This window comes from Hibiscus syriacus, unplaced genomic scaffold, assembly GCF_006381635.1.
Source record: "Hibiscus syriacus cultivar Baekdansim isolate YM2019G1 unplaced genomic scaffold, ASM638163v2 tig00005712_pilon, whole genome shotgun sequence".
NCBI classification, from domain to species: Eukaryota; Viridiplantae; Streptophyta; class Magnoliopsida; order Malvales; family Malvaceae; genus Hibiscus; species Hibiscus syriacus.
The window spans coordinates 109,128-126,714 of NW_024062065.1; the positions used below are offsets into that span (position 1 = coordinate 109,128).

Consider the following 17,587-nt stretch of genomic DNA (forward strand, 5'->3'; position numbering starts at 1 on the left):
TTATTGAATAAGAAATGGTTTTACTCAGATGGATGACGTCGATGTTGTTCGAGTATGCCTTCTAATACTTTTGCAAGCCGACTTTTTAGGCAGAGAGGCCCGACAACCTATTCCTAATGATCTAATTAAATTGGTAGAGGACCTTAATGCATGGAACATGTTTCCGTGGGGTTCATATCTATGGAGAGCTACATGGAATAAGTTGTCGTCTGCCTTTAATGATCAGAAAAGTTTGCGTGGCGATGGTTCCAAATACACTTTGTCAGGCTTTATTTGGGCCTTTAAGGTAATAATTTATATAATGTTTCCAAAATTATAATTAATTCTTTAACAATTACTAATGTTTGTTATTATATTGTTTGTAGATTTGGATATTTGAGGCCTTTCCCGCCATGCGGACATATGCATTAAAAACTTCTAATGATATTCCTAGGGCTATTTCCTGGAAGAGGAAACGGTCCTTGCAGCAATGGAAAGATTTACTACCGTATACTACAATAAATAATGTAAGTTAACACAAATACTACCATATGTTTATAAACAAGTTATTACTAGTACACGTTTAACTTTGTTTGAGCTTTTATATTGTTAGGAGGCCAACACTCCATTATAGAGGCTGACACCCACGGAAGCTGAGCTTGCCACTGATTGGTGGCAAGCTAGTAAGCTTTTTTTTGATGGAACGGATGATGAGCAACCACCACTTTGAGAGCCATCACCTCACCCAGAGCCATCACCTGATCGACCCGAATATACACCTCCACAATGAGAGTCATCACATATTCTGACACATCATCGAGCCTCTTCTCCACCATCACCTCATGATAGGCGACCGAAAAAGATGCCACGACGTTTATCTCCCTGTTCTCCACCTCCACGGGATGAGTTAGGGGAGTTACGTAATGAGGTCAATGCCTTGCGTGAGGAGGTCGGTACTTTACGCGATGACAATGGTGCATGGCGTGTTGAGGTGTCTACTTTACGTGGTGAGGTAGCAGCTCTACGTGAGATTGTAGCATCGTTGCAGAACGAGGTTCATACTCTACGCAACGAGGTAAGTTTAATATTTTTCATATTTAACTTGATAAATTTACTCGTAATTTTACTTAGATTGCTTAGTAAATTCATTCGGTTGCTGCCAATACTGTTTAACTGTTTATTCTTTAACCCTGTGAAGTTAGTATTTATTTTTGGTTGTCTTTTGGTTGAAGTAATGCAATTCATTCAAGTTTCAATTTACAGAAGAAGAATAGTTTACTATCGCAATGCGAAAATGACTATCGCAACGCGAAAATGACTATCGCAACGAGAGAATCGCAATGCGAAAATGACTATCGCAACGAAAGAATCGCATTGCGATAGTCATTTTCGCATTGCGATAGTCATTTTCGCATTGCATAGTCATTTTGCGTTGCGATTTTAAGTTTCAGATTCTATTCTTCTTCTGCAAATTGAAACTTGAATGAATTGCATTACTTCAACCAAAAGACAAATACTAACTTCACAGTGTTGAAAATTTAAGTTTCAAGAATAAAAACTACTCTTTATGTTGTCATTGAACCTACACTAAACCTATATGTTGTCATTTTAAATGTTATATAAGTGCTTACTTATGGAATGTTATCTGATGCATTTTGTGAACAATGATATAATAATGACTTGGGTGAATACCGTGCAAGTTTGAAATATATTTGTCTTTGTTCACTGTTTAATATCATGTGTTTTTTACTGATTTATGTATTAATTTATTTTTAGCGGCCCGCTAAGGTGGATGCTCTACGTCGGTTTTTCTTGCCAGACGGAGTTCACGCATCAGACGGCGTGCACGTGCCATTACGTCCGTTCACCCCAATAGTCGAAGAATCCGTAAAAAAAAAACCCACTCTGCATCAAGAGCCTCCCTATGTTCAAGAGGCCCCTATCATCCCTCAAGAGTCCCCTCCCCCGTTCAAGAGGCCACTGTCATCGTTGAAGAGGTCCCTCCCAACATTCTAGAGCCCGATTCACACGGCGTAATATATCGAATTATTGAGAAGCCCCCTCACGTGCGGACATGATGGGTGACTGTGGCTTATAAGTTACCGGCCAGTACCATTCCGGCAGATGAAGTGGAGAGGAAACAACTACCGGAAATAATTCTGGATAATACCCTTTGGGCTAAGACCGCAGTTGATTTTTCTACATGAGCGGAGCCAGGGTGTTACGCTGACATATACAAACTCGATGATATGCATTTGTTGATTGACAGTCTTGGTGGGGTGTATTATTAGGGGTTGAAGACAACGGCTATTTCGATGGGGGGGTAAGTATTATATTTCTTATATTTCAGTTTGATTAATTTTTTTTAAAATTTATGTAATTCACTAATATATGTCTTTTTTTTGTAAACAACATATTGAGGCATGGGTGACACGTCTTCTAATTGTAAGGAAATTGAAGAAAAATATTAAAAAAACGCGACATACAATTATGCGATGTCTTTTCACGTAGTTCACTTGAAGAATCAACGACAGGAATCATATGTGTTGGCTAATGGACAAGCTAAACTTTATCCTGCATGGTGGAGGTCGATAAGGTTAGTATATTTGTTTAAATATTTTAAGGGTGTATAATAAGTGCGCAATTTGAATTATTACATTTCGATGCAGGTGTTTATCCTTGTTTTGGACCGTACTCATTGGCTTCTCGTCGAGCTTCAGCTCCCATCCCTAAAGACAATAGTATATGCCATGATAAACTACATATCATGTCTGACATACAATTATGCGACGTCTTTTCACGTAGTTCACTTGAAGAATCAACGACAGGAATATGTGTTGGCTAATGGACAAGCTAAACTTTATCCTGCATGGTGGAGGTCGATAAGGTTAGTATATTTGTTTAAATATTTTAAGGGTGTATAATAAGTGCGCAATTTGAATTATTACATTTCGATGCAGGTGTTTATCCTTGTTTTGGACCGTACTCATTGGCTTCTCGTCGAGCTTCAGCTCCCATCCCTAAAGACAATAGTATATGCCATGATAAACTACATATCATGTCTGATTTGAGAGATATGATTAAGGGATGGAGCTCTCATTGGCTAAATTCTTGGATGCAATTGATTATTGGACTAAGTCTGGAAACAAGAAGCCAAAGAAGTTCAATGTTACAGTTATCAGAGACGAGACCGCGCCACAACAAACGAAGGAAGCCAGAGGGGATTATGGTCCTCTTGTATGCATGTGCTTGGAGCGTTTGACGACAGGAAGTACACATTTTCTACCTCCCACCGATAGAGATAGAGGTGCAGTAGGCTTGTGGTTTCGGCATTTTATGGCTAGAGCGATATATGCGAGACGCTGCCTACCTGTATCCGCATTATGAAAGTGTCCATAAACAATTTGTAAGTCAAATGCAAGTGTTGTTAAACATATTTACTCTTTTTGGTTTGAAAATGTTTGGTTAAGTAGTTAGAATTCAATAATTTGATGTTTGTAGGTTTTAGATGTGTAGAAAGCGTTGTTGATTCAATGTTTGGTTTCTGCAGGTTAATCCTGAAGTGAGCTGCGTGAAATGGATGTATGGGTGCAAAAGTTGATTTCATTATTATTTTTTGATTGTTTAATTGATTTGTAAAGATGATTTGTAAATGTTGATTGTTTAATTGATGTGTACATATATTTGTGCTTGTTTAATTGATTGAAATGTAATAGTTGATTTGTTAATTTCATCTGCATTATGTTGAATGCAAACAGACTATCGCAACGCAGAAATGACTATCGCGTTGCGATTTCATTTTCGCATTGCGATTCACTCGTTGCGATTTTCATTTCGCATTGCGATTCTCTCGTTGCGATAGTCAATTCCGCATTGCGATAGTCATTTCCGTGTTGCGATAGTCATATTCGCGTTGCGATAGTCAAATGAATGTCTAATAAGTGATAACAACTGAACATATCATAGCAATGTTCAAAACTCAAGTTACTAATACATGCCTAACTGAAATGTTAAAAGTTCACACATATATACACATAATACAACGTTTGCATTTAAAAATCACCTAAGTTGACAGTCCCAAAAGGTGAAGCCGGTGTGATTGGGATTTTGATGAGGATCCATATTTTGGTAGAGGAAAAGGATGATTGTGAGCACTGGTGATCCACATGTCAACCTTGTATGACCACTTTCCTTGAACCAACTACATGTCGATCTCTTCTTTCTTCACCCTTAGACGGTATACGATCGTGACTTTTTGGTCGCCCAAGTAGCCTTCTGTCCATGGCTGGTGGCAAAACTGTTTGTAAGTCATCTGGTATGTCCACTCAGAAGGATGTGGAATAGGGTAGACAGTCTCGCCATAAGTCTGTCGATATACTTCTGTAGTGTAGCAATCCATAGCGTATGCGCTTGAATCATCTTGGTTTAGATGAAGAGAAACTTTTATAACATGGCCACGGATAACCAGATGTTTGCCATTTCATACAACTACACGTCTTTGCATTTAGATCGACAGCCCATTTAAGTTATATCCGTACTTCAAACAAAGTGTTTGACATGGTTCAATCTCCATGACGTTGACTTCACAACACGTTTCGTTATCTTTTTTTCTGCCATAGTGTAACATGATGTTCCAATGTTCCTGTAAATTTAAATAAATAATACTTAGTAAAATATGATAAGTTACGAATTTAAAAAAATAATACCTGCATGGTTTCTTTTCTTGTAGTACCACTGTTGAATAGAGGCTCGAAAAAACTCCATTAACATAGTAATGGGTAATTTCCGGGAATGACGACTTAGAGCGTTGATTGATTCTGCACTATTAGACGTCATGAAACCATATCTTGCTCCAAGTTGATGTACTCTTGACCATCTTTCAAACTCGACATCTTCTAGTGTTTGAGCACACTGAGGCAAAACACGTCTTAAACAGTTTATATGCTTATTAAAATCCACTTCCCGATAAGCTTTTACAGCATTCCAGTATGTCCATTGTGATTTTTATACCAACAGACCTTGATTTTAGATTTCTATACAAATGAACACCACAAAGTCCATGAAAAGCATCTGGGAAACACCTTCTAACAGCGTTGTCAATTGAGTTTGCCCTATCGGATATGATTTTCAGATTGCTAATAGGACCTATGCAATCCCTAAGATGTCCCATAAACCATGTCCATGAATCAGAGGTTTCAGATTTGCCAACCCCGTAAGCTATTGGCAGTATCCCATTGTTAGCATCCATGGCTACTGCTAATAAGTTTACTCCAAGGTATCGACCTTTTAAATGTACTCTGTCAACTATAATAACTGGGCGCATGCAATTAATAAACGAACGAATCTACAAAATCATATACACAAGAAATATAATTTAAATGTGAAATGCATGTAACTAACAAAAATGAGTCAACAAAATTATATTGATTTACTAACCGCACACCAATGGCGATAAACAACACTCAAAGCATCCATCTCTATCTGTTTGATATGAGTTACCGACCCAGGATTTTTCAGCTTTAAATTGTGACAATAAGCCGGCAGTTGGGCGAACGATGCTTCTGGCGACCCCCTCAACAATTCCAAGGCATAATATTTGGCTCTCCAAGCTTGAGAATATGAGATACTAATCTTGAACCGAGCATTCATGTCAGTCATAATTTCATGTCCCGATATACCCTACCATTCAAAACATTAACTCAGCCAGAAAACCACCAACACCTTTTGTTTGCCTGTCTATGGTGAGGAAAAACTTGGGTTCTTGAACATGTATGTTTATCAATAAAAGTCCTAACTTGAAACATTTCGTAATCTTTTATCCTCTTTGCAATCATACGCCACATACAGTTTTTGTCAATCATACACCTTGTTTCGAAACGATCTTTGCTTGATTTGTTAACTTTTAGTTGATAGCCATCTTCCACACATTTCGTATACAAAGCTATCTTCAAGTCTTTCCTTTGTATCAAAACAATCATCTTTCTTGATACGAATAATTTTTGTGTAACAATCAACTGCTATCTTTACCAACTCTTCTTCCGGTATCTGAAGTAATTGTGGCATATTCCAGTTATACTCCCGTGGCATTTTCTTCGGAGACTTTTCTTTGGGGATTTCTTCTTCTTCTTTTTCTTCTTCAGTGTTATATGAATTACAGAATGGATGTTCAACATGTTCATTTACAGTCTAACTTCCTCCTCATTATCATCAACAACATCTTCATCGGCAACGGCTATTTCATCATCAAAATTCGGGTATTGACCAATATCAAAATCATTACACGCAGGGTCTGTTTCTTCTTCTGAAAAATCATCAAAATCCGAGTATTGACCAAGATCAAAGTCCGGGTATTGACCAAGATCAAATTCGAATACTGACTAGTACCACAATTTTTTCTGTTGGCTCATCATCGTCTAACTGGTCAATACGAAAACCGTAATTTGGTGCTGAAAGTTGATTGGGATTTGGATTAGGGAAAGGTTGTGGGTTTGAGATTGTGTTTGGTATTGGAAATGTGGTGAACAATATTTGCTTGGTGATGAAATTGTGGTGGAACCATTAAATTTTGAGCACCATAACTGGGGTTGAAAAATTTAGTTGATTACAACCCGCTACTGACCCAACTTCACTACTATTCTAGGTTCAACAACATACAATGTAACATCATCACTTGAAACACTAATGTAAGCAATGAATCGTTCAACATCTTCATTGTCGGTTAACAAATAAACTTTACCATTTCTCTGATAAGATAGCCTAAATCCACATAGGGGCTCTAAATTCAATTTATTTGCAACACGTAACATTAGAGTTTCATATTTTAACTTTTTTAATAACAGTTTTAGTTGAAGATTCATGGGTAAAGGCATATATTGTAAAACACCATGAACATTCTCCCATGACCCTCCAAAACACAAATATATCCAAACATGATCAACATTAGATGATTTCATTATTGTAAATTAATTTACTAAACAAACGAGCTGCGAAACTAAAACCTATTGCCGGATGGGGAAGGATGTCGTTGGATATAGGAACGTATATCGCCGGAGAGAGTGATAGATGGAGATGGAATGAGTTGCGATTTAGGTTATGAGTTGCTGCTGCTGCGTAGTTATATACCCAAACATTTGTGTTGCGAAATTAAAACCTGTTGCGAATTCAGAAATCGAGTTGCGAATTTGAAATTCAGTATTGCGATAGTCAGAATCTCGTTGCGATTTACGTATTCGCATTGCGAATTAGGAAAATCGTAACGCGGATTTGGGAAATCGCAATGCGATAGTCAGAATCGCGTTGCGAATCTGGAAACTGGTTTGCGATACCGGAGATCGCGTTACGAATTATCGATCGCATTGCGATTTAGTTGGTCATTTTGGAAAATCTAAAAAAAGTTGGTTAAAATCGTATATTATATATAATATAAACTAACGTCGTTCTTCGAACAGTTGTCTAAATTTTTTTTTTGATTAATTAGGTGTTTAATGTTCAATGTTATACTTTCAAATGCGTAATCATAAAATTGTTTAAAAGACACTCATCGCGTTTGTAAAATTTTAAAAAAATATTTAAAATAAAAATATTATTAAAAAAATAACCCACGTCATACCCTCCTATTGTTCTAATATAACTTTCCCAAACGACCAAAGGCTAATGGGGTCTGATCGACTATCACGATTGACCAAATAGCAAACGGACGATCGCCACATCCAGCCAAACGGTTAATTACCACAACTAATCAAAAGATGTAAGAGGTTTTTAGGGATCTAATGTTTAAAATGAAATCTGCATTTACATGTTGTTGGTGTTCAATCGGTTGTGAAAATATGAATTTGTTATTACGGCAGTTGTCAAGTCTTACGTTGTTTAGGTGTTTGATCGATTAATGATGTTGGTGGCAGTCGAAGGTGACAAAGGAATTGAAATTAGGATCTAAAATTTGAGATTTTTTAAGATTTTGAGAAATTTTTTATTTTAAAATTATTTTTTTATTTTAAATAAAAAATCTCGAAATTATTAGAACGTGACATGTGTCACTTAATAAGATTTTTCTATGACAGTTACAAACTGAACACTTAAAATGGTAACGTTTGTAGCATTAGACATCTGGATTAACCAAAAAAATTTAAACACCTACATAGGAAAAATGATATGTTTGAACATTTATTTTTATATAAGCTTAAATAATAATAAAAATAAAAATGTAATTTATATATACTTCTCCGTATTGAGTAAATTTTGCCTCGAAAAAATAAATTTTTCGATTTGATTCTATTGAACCAATATTTAATTTTGATATAACATATTTTTAAATAATTTAATTGGTTAACATTTGCATTTTGTAATTCTAAGAAAATTTATCATAAAATTTTTCAAGTGATTTTTTAATTGTGAAAAATAAGCTTAAGTGATTTAAATCATATTATAATTTACAAATATGTTTCAAATATAAAAACATCAATTTTGTCCAAAAATCTCCCTATGTATCGATTGTACAACAAGATGTGATATAATCGATTGTTCAATGACTAATTTTGATAGTTAAGATGCTTAGTTTCTATACCCAATAACCATCGATACCAAAGTTGCAGGTGAGCATTAAATGCTCAATATTAATGAACACACGGCTCCAAACGGCTAGAAGGGTGTTAGAAGACATAAAAGGGACCAATATTCAATAGAACAACAAGAAAGATTATTATAAGATCGAACCAACTTCAACAGAGTTTTTGAGCTAAAATTGCCATATTCTTTGTAACACAGTTGTGAGCTAATTTATTTAATTTTGCTCAAGTGTGATTTTGGTGAGAGTTTATTTGTTCAAACTTATTTGTCTTTGTGAGGTTTTCTTTTGTTTGTTAAATTTGGGAGAAAATGTAAGCAAGATTTTGGGTATAAAACTTGTGTTGTTGTAAGGTTACACTTTGTCCTCAAAAGTTAGCAAATTTAGTGGATTTGAGAAATCCTTAGTGTCGATGCTAAGGTTGTGGATGCATACTTTAGAAGTCAAACTTGTCTAAAATCGTTGAGAAAAAGTTTATTTTTGAGTTATTTCCACCATATTTTTCTAAAAGTCAATTCACCCCCTCTTGACGTATTTCGGTTGATCGATAAAGCTAACAACGATCTAATTAATTTGATTTGTAATTATATAAATTCAATTTGATTTTAAAAAAATAAATTTGAGTTAAGTTACAAAATAAAACTTAAATGATAACTCAAAATTTTAGTAATATATATAATTTTTAAGTTTAAGTCGAGTCTCTTAATTTTGTATGATATATGTAATCACATACAAAAAAATATGAGTGTATATATATATATGCATATGATTTTCAAGTTTAAGCCATGTAAGATTTCAACCCAAATGCTACAATTTGTATTGAACTTTTTATACCATTGACTGAATTGGTCAGTTATCTCTCTGCTGCTTTCATAGGATCCTGTGCGTAGTCATTCGCTCTTCCTTGCGGGGTGTCTCTACTATGAAAATCTTGCTCATGTTGTTACTTATTATGTTCATGTCCGATGTTGATTATTATGATTTTCTTTCTAATTACCATTTTTCTGCTAGGGTCTTCCATATGCAAAAGAAGCTTTTCGACTGCGGAATCAACTTTTCAAAAGAAAATTTACATTCTCGATAAGCATGTTGAAAAATGCAAGGAATCTGGTGACAATTGTGAAATTGCCCAGAAGGCTATAAATGGTCCAAAGAATCTTCAAGCGCCAGAATAGTTGCTAGTGAAATCTGGTCTTTGACAGTAGTTCATCAAACCTGTGTAGCTGTTATCATAGCCATGGAATGTGCTTCAATGTTAGCTTGAAAGCATTGTTCAGGTTAAATTTCTCTCTTACAATGTCTGGTTTATTTCTCTCTAATGTTTTACCCTTTTTAGGAATCTTTGTATTTAATTTGATCAACGTACTATGTCCAGGTTGGATGTATTAATGAAATGGCTGGAAATGGGGTTGAGGCTGAATCTTTCCTATTATGGGGAAAAAGTATCTCCTGTTCGCAGAGCTTACCACTATTTGAAGCTACTTTTTCTTCCGTCTTGTGTATAAAAGTCATTTGCACCTATTATTCTGTGTCTCATTGATAATTTTTCATTCTTAAAACTGCAATGGTGATTTGCTGAAAGTTTACTTTCTGATGAAATTAGGGAAACTATATCGAAAGAAACAACTCCGGAATTTTGCGGAGCAGGAACTGCAAAGTGCCAAAAGAATTCTGGTAGATAGCAGCAACAATTATTCCTGCATAAGATGCAGATTGATGTTGGAAGGTAATCTTGACCAGCAACTTGGTGATTTATTCGGTAATCTTTCAGATAGTGACGTCATAAATGACTCGAAAGAGAAATTATCTCATGCTGAAATTTTGTATAAGTCAGCCCTTGAGAAATTAAATCATTCTCAGTGGAAAAATATCATTAGTGATGAAGAATGGAGGATCTGGTGATCAGAACCGCTATAATAAGTGGTGAAGATGTTGCTGGCAATGCTGCTTCTAAACCAGATGCAATAGGTGCCAGAAAGGGTAGGAAAACTAAGAATGCATCCAAACCTGCGGTGAAGGAGCAACAAGTAATACCTGAACGAAGTCCAAGGATAACTCGCTCTAGATATCGATCTTCTCAAAGCCAGAGCATTAACAGTACTGGTGAAGCGCAAGCTGGGAGTTCAAAACAGTCAAATGGCAATGTTGTGTCCAAAGTCTCTGATACTTGTTGGGAAAAGGAGTCGTCACTTTTGGGTAAAGAAAGCTATATGGATGAATCGACAAATGAAATTGCATGCATTTGTAAGCGAACCAAGTGTTGGCAGTGCCTTCCTGCTGAGATTATGAAATCTGGGTTACTGATCTACTTCATAAATATCAAATGGGAGTATGCCCGCAGGAAACTTTTGGCGAGGATACTTACTGGTATAGGTATGGTTCAGCTGCCTTGATATTATATGATTGTGCATTTCAACACACACACACACCAACATATAAAAACTAGTAAGTTGGCCTATTAGGTGTCTTTTTCAATTTGAGATCATATTACTATATATAAATTATCTGATATTAAGCTTTTAGCTTTGTCTAATTCAAAGTGAAAAAGTAAAATATTTTATTCATTCGTAAGTCAAATAAGCTGTAGTGAACATTCAGCGCTCTTATTGGAAAACACACTGAATGATAGGATCATACTCCAGTCATCTGTATCAAGACTTCCTTTTTGTAGGACAGGCACTGTATTGTAGCCTTTTTCTTTTTTTATTGCAGTCTGCTATTTACAATATTTTACAGTCTTTTAGTTGTTCTTCCAGGCCTTGTTTGAGTGAGGAAAAGGGTAGAGTAACCGTTAATAATTCTTGTAAATATTTCCAAAATTAATGCATTAGGGGAAGATCTATCATGAGAGTAATGTTGGTAGTTTAAAGCTTATGTTTGAAGAAAATATTTCTTTCTTATCAATTAAATGCACTCTTCATTATAAATGGTGTTCAGTTCAGTTCTCATTGATTTATGTAAAAACATACATTTACTTTATGCTTTCTTGCAATTTGGTGTTCATATTTTTAGGAAAATGCTTGGGGTATCATGATCAGACACATGAGATACAAAAAGTTGTTTGGCAAAGCATATCTGTCCTAGTCAGCAGAAATGCATATACTCAGACTTGTTGCTCTGATCGTGGATCTTTCTTGCTTGATTTGATTGGAAGTGAAATCATTGGAGATACTTTTGCTGTTGAAAGTGCAGCAATCCTATACAGTATAGGTTGGATAACTGTCAAGAGTTTCCACTCCAAAGTTACCAGGTACGTGTGCTTGTATGTCTATCACCTCTATACAGGTTCAATTAATAGTTGTCCTCTGTTATGTTGCAGGATACATATTTTAACCAATCTGCGTGTTTATATGTTTTCAAATTTACATGCATCTAAATAAACAAGGACTCTGGTACAATAATAAATTACTGCTGTCAAGTTTATGAATTATGTCTTTTGTATTAAGTACTTGTTCCTTTTCCTCTTTTCATGGTTTGCATTCTGAACAGAATTGTATGCTGTGGTCTTTCCAAAGTTCAGTTATCAAAAATAATGCACTGGCTGAAACTAGCATTTGTACTCGGCCGTGAGGTTCCTCTACTTTTCGAAAAGGTTGGATTTTTTTATTATTCTGATCTGTTCCTCATGCTTGCATAAGCTTAGTATAGTCTTATTTTAACTTCTCAGTTGTGACTTGATGTAAAATCTGATTGTGGTATATCAGCACGTTCGAGACTAATTTTTTTTTTTTTTTTGTGCTTAGTTGATTTTTATCAAGTATGGTACACTCGAGGATAGCATGTTCACTATTTTGACTGTTAATTTAGGAGTTGTGCCAAACCTGTTTGAAATTTGGTGTCTTCTTCTTGTAAACTAATTAAATTACTTTTCCTAATTTTCTGATCTATAATAACATCAGATCAAATATCGGACAGTCTGACACATTAAACTACTTCTTGAGACTGGTTAATTATTCTAAAGGTATATTTCATCCAAAATCAAATGAAATCTAAGTTCACTTAAGTCAATAATGAAGTTTCTCTTTAGAACTGTTGATTGACAGATTTCCTAACTCTACCGTAATGAAGGAAAATATTATCCAATTAAAATAAATTTGATTGATTACCACTTGTGATGTTTATATACTTATTGTTTTGTCAGGAAGTTTCCTTGTAATTTCCATTTATCATATTTGCAAGTTGCTCCCAATAAATTTGTCCTCCAACTGCTTGAACTTTTTGTTCTCTTTCCTTTTTCTAATGCCTTGTCAACTAAAGTTTTAATTATTAACACTCAGGTTTCCAGATTGCTTTCTGCCACTAATGAGCATTTTACTTTGCCATCTTGCAAAGCACTTTATGGAAGTCATTGGGCTTCATATTTTCATCAAGCTTCATTTGGGACACATCTTAACAATCAATTCTTTCCTAATACCTCTGGGAGATCAAATGCTCAACACTTTGTAGATTCTGGGGTAGGCTTGCACACTTCATATTGTCTTTCCTTGGCGTCATTTTCAAGATGATACAATATCATGACAAGTTATTTGCCATAGGTCTATAGCTATATTATCTTCAGTGAATTCTTTTCTAAATTGAAATCTTAGTACCATGGTTTTCAGAACCGGACCGGTTAGCGAACCGGTCATGCTACCGGTTCACTGGTTCAACCGGTCGAACTAGTTCGACCGGTCGGAAGAACCGGACGACGTCATAATTATTTAAAAAATTAAATAAAAATACCAAAAATATTTAATAAAAAATAATTTTTTATATCACAAGTCATATTCAAAGCAAGTCATAACATATATAAGTTAAAAACCATAAAATCAAGTGAAACAAAATGATTCAATTAACTACAACATAATTTAAGGTAAAACATATTAAATAATAATATAATTATATAACTATAATTAAAAAAATTTGGGGTTAAAAAATCATAACAAAATGATATTGTTTTGTTTAATTTTTTTTTAAAAACAATCCCACATGGCTAAGAAACATAGAAGAGCATCCCAAAAGTCTAAAGAGTAAAAATATGAGAACAAAACAATCTCACATTGCTAAGAAACATGGAAGCGCATCACAACTAACTTCTATAAATAATAGAGGTAATTTGACATTCAAAATCATGGAGCCTTTTGGTGAGTATTGAGTGAACTATTCTTTCACTTCAATCAAGCTCGAATTTTAGGCTTCAATCGAGCTTCTAATTTTTTTTGAGTTCAAGCCTTTTTGAGTTTAAGTTTCAATATTATATTTCAAGTTTGAGTTGAACTTAATAATTTTTAGCTTGTGAATTTGAGTTGAGTTGAGCTTACTTTTAAAGTTTTTAAATTCGAGTCGAGCTCAGCAATATTCGAGTTCGACTTGGCTCGTTTAACAAACGACGTTGTTTGGTTTACTTTTTTTAAATAAAAAAAAACAAAAATCCCGGTTTTTCTTGATTTTTTTTCGGTTTTTTCCGGTTTTCAGCCTGTCCGGTTCGAACGGTTCAGCGGTTCTTGCCGGTTCACTAATAGCGGTTCAACCGGTTTAGATTGAACTGGACTAAACAACGGTTCCCGATTGAACCGGCCGGTCAGGTCCGGTTTTCAAAACAGAGCTTAGTACTTCGACAAATTTTCTTCAAACGTCAAGGTAGTTTTACATACATGTTTTAGTTGAATTGCATTACAGTCACACTCCATAATGTTATGAGGAAATGCCTTGCCCTCGAGAGTCATTCTGAATTCGGGGTCTCCTTCATCTTTTATTATGATAGTAGCAATATTGATTATGCTCTGGCTAATTCTGTTTCATTGGTACAAAGTGTTAATTTGTGGAATCTTGCCAACTTTTCTGATTTGCTCTTTCTATCATCTATATTACACCTGCTATTTCAATTTTTAATTGGGTTGTAGGACTTACATTTTCAGGACTTGCATGCAACTGGTTCTTCTTGCCCACATACTGAGACATCCACCTTGTTAAGGTTTCTGCTGCTACAAGTGAAAATTTATGAAAATTTACTAGCGTAGTTTCTCCTTACCCCATCAACCCCCAACTTGTACGTACGAAAAAGAAATGTTATCCTTTCTTCTTATTGTTCTGCTGCAGGCTTGCTCCTGAGTCAGTTCATGATCTTGAGCAATTCATGATGAACTTTTATGCGGGCCTTCCTTCCACCGCCATCATCTGTATAAGTTTGCTTGGCCATGCTTATACCAGTTTATTGCAAGAATTGCTACTTTACCCTTCTTCAATTCATGCATGAATGCTGTTGTCACGGCTGAATTCCAAGAATCAACCTATTGTTTTGCTTTTGCCTCTGGATTCAGTTTTAGAAGGTATTTCTTTGCTAGAAAGTTTTAAAAATAAAAATTATCAATATATTATTTTGTATAACTTACCTGGTGCTAAAAGAATCTGGAAAAAATATACAGAAGTTTCAGAAGATGCTGCTTCTAATGATGAGAATGCAAGAGCCAGGAATTACGTCAACGGATGTATTCAGGTAAAAAGTGGCATTGTCCGTGGGGTTCCACTGTGGTTGATAATGTAGCTCCAGCATTTAAAGTGATATTGGAAGAGAACTACGTGACATCTTCTGGCTGTCCTTTAGAAGATATAAAAAGTACTAGGTCTTAGTGGTGGATTATAAGAAAGAAGGTTGATCACCAACTTGGTAAGTTGAGGTAGGGAATCTCTTTCGTCTGGTATTTGTTTATCCATTTTTGGCTCAATTGTGATTGGAACTGGACCACCAGTGGCCATTTCCGTTGGTGCTCATAAGACGATTCATTTATTCTTCAACTTCTCTTCTTTCTGGCACTTCTTGTAAACTACCCAGAATTCATATGTAATTTTCTGCATTTCATGTTGGAATTGAGGATTGATGTATGAACTATATATGCATGGCCTGTTTTCCAGTAATTTAGAAGATTCATGGCTGGGCCCATGGAGGCATGAGCTTCTTGGGGACTGCTTGGAATGTGAAAATCTGAACACAGTGCATAAGAAGCTGGTGCGGAATCTGAAATCTAAATGCAAAGTGGATATAAACGAGAGTTACCTCAAACTTGTTCTTGGAGCTGCTAAGTTTTATATTGAAGAAGTGTGTCTTTCAAAGCGGTGTTTGCAAACAGGATGCTACATTGGCATGCCTGAACATCACACAGGAGAAAATTGTGATCTAATGGCATTGATACCGTGTGTGCATTGGTTTCTCGACTAATACATGAAGTGGTGAATGAGCTTCATTGGGAGGACACAATCTCTAGGGAACCAATAATTTTGATATTGGACTTGGATGTCCAGGTTGGTGAAATTGCTCTTTTTTTCTGTATTTCTTTTAATCTCGTGGCAGATGAATATAGCATGAATTTTATCTTGCTTCAAGAAGATGGTTGTCCTCTAATAGAAATTTTTACACTTCATCTTTGCTTTTGCCAACATCTTTTTGGTTAGATTGTTCCTTTCATCTTTTGGAAGTCCGTCCTTTTTCCTTTTTATTGTAGCAAACTGACCATACGAGGACTCTGTGCAGATGCCTCCCTGGGAAAGTATACCAATTCTAAGACAGCAGGAGGTTTATCGAATGTCTTCTGGAGGCAGTATCTCTATGATACTTGAGAGATGTCGTCGTTATGATGAGCTACTTAGTAGGAATGCTGCTACTGTCCCTCTGATAGATCCCTTGGACGCATTTTATTTGTTAAACCCCAACAGTGATCTTAGAAGCACACAAGCTGAATTCGAGAACTGGTTTAGTGATCAGAAATTCGAGGTAATTTACCCGTTTCTATCCTCATTACAAGTGGGACTCAAAGGAAAAAGCATTTATCATGCAGTGATAGAAAAGCCAGTTTTTTCCATTAGCTTGTATCGGCTCATGTTAAAGTTACTTTCTCAATGAACCATAGAGGGAAAGGCCGGAACTGTTCCTACATCTGATGAACTTGTTACAGCCTTGAAAAGTCACGACCTTCACTTATATTTCGGCCATGGAAGTGGTATGCCAGTTTACTCTTGTCATCTGCGACATTTGTTTCGTTTAAATTTACCGTTGCATAGATTTTAGAAATGCATTTTGTGCTTCTGGTTGGTACAGGAGAGCAATATATTTCCAAAGACGACATTCAGGGACTGGAGAAGTGAGCCGCCACAGTGTTAATGGGTTGAAGCAGTGGGTCACTGAGGCTTAACGGCTGCTATGCTCCACGAGGTGTTTCGCTATCTTATATACAAGCCGGTTCTCCAGTTACAATTGCCAACTTGTGGGAAGTAACAGACAAGGACATTGACCGGTTCGGGAAGGCCGTGCTCAATGTTTGGTTGACAGAAAGAATGGATGTAGCAGAAGGTTGTTCACAGTGCAACCAACTAGTGAAAGAATTCGATGCGATGAAACTAAGGGGAGGCGCCCGTAAAGGCAAATCGAAAAAGAAAGGGGCAAGCAGCAATTTAGTCGGAACGGCAAACAATAGTTCGGCGAGTGTTGTATGTGAACACAGGGCAACGATTGGTTCGTTTGTTGGTAAGGCCAGAGATCGTTGCACCCTCCCCTTCTTGAATGGGGCAGCACCGGTTTGTTATGGTGTCCCGACAGGTATTATTCGAAAGAGACCATTGTAACTTTGTAGCTTAACTTTTGCATATGATACCGAGAGTAGTTTAAGAACATGTAATATAGGAGTTTCACGTTAGATTTACTCAACTGACTAGCGAGTAAAATAAATTCGATTTGATTCAAAATATTTAATTTTTTGGTCCTTGATGCTTTTGTTTCTTTAATTCCTCCAACGTTTTAAGCGTATTTTAAATAAATTCGAAACACATGCTCTTCATCGACTTTAGAATATATTTTAACTTTAATTTGTCTTTCTAAGTATAATTTTTTTTTTACAATTTAATCTCTCAATTCTATATTTTATTCAATTTAATTCTCTAATTGCAATTCTTTGTAATCTCTATCAATTTTTTGACTTCTTTATATTCTCGTTAATATTGTCCTCAAAATCTCTTTAAAAATAATATTATAAATATGTTACAATTTTAGATATTTGATTTATTAAATAACATTAC

The 17,587-nt window shown here is 35.6% G+C and overlaps 1 pseudogene; it reads left to right on the forward strand.

The window, feature by feature from the left end:
* Nucleotides 1–7,864: 7,864 nt before the first annotated feature.
* Nucleotides 7,865–17,138, forward strand: LOC120199881 (annotated as a pseudogene).
* Nucleotides 17,139–17,587: the final 449 nt, after the last annotated feature.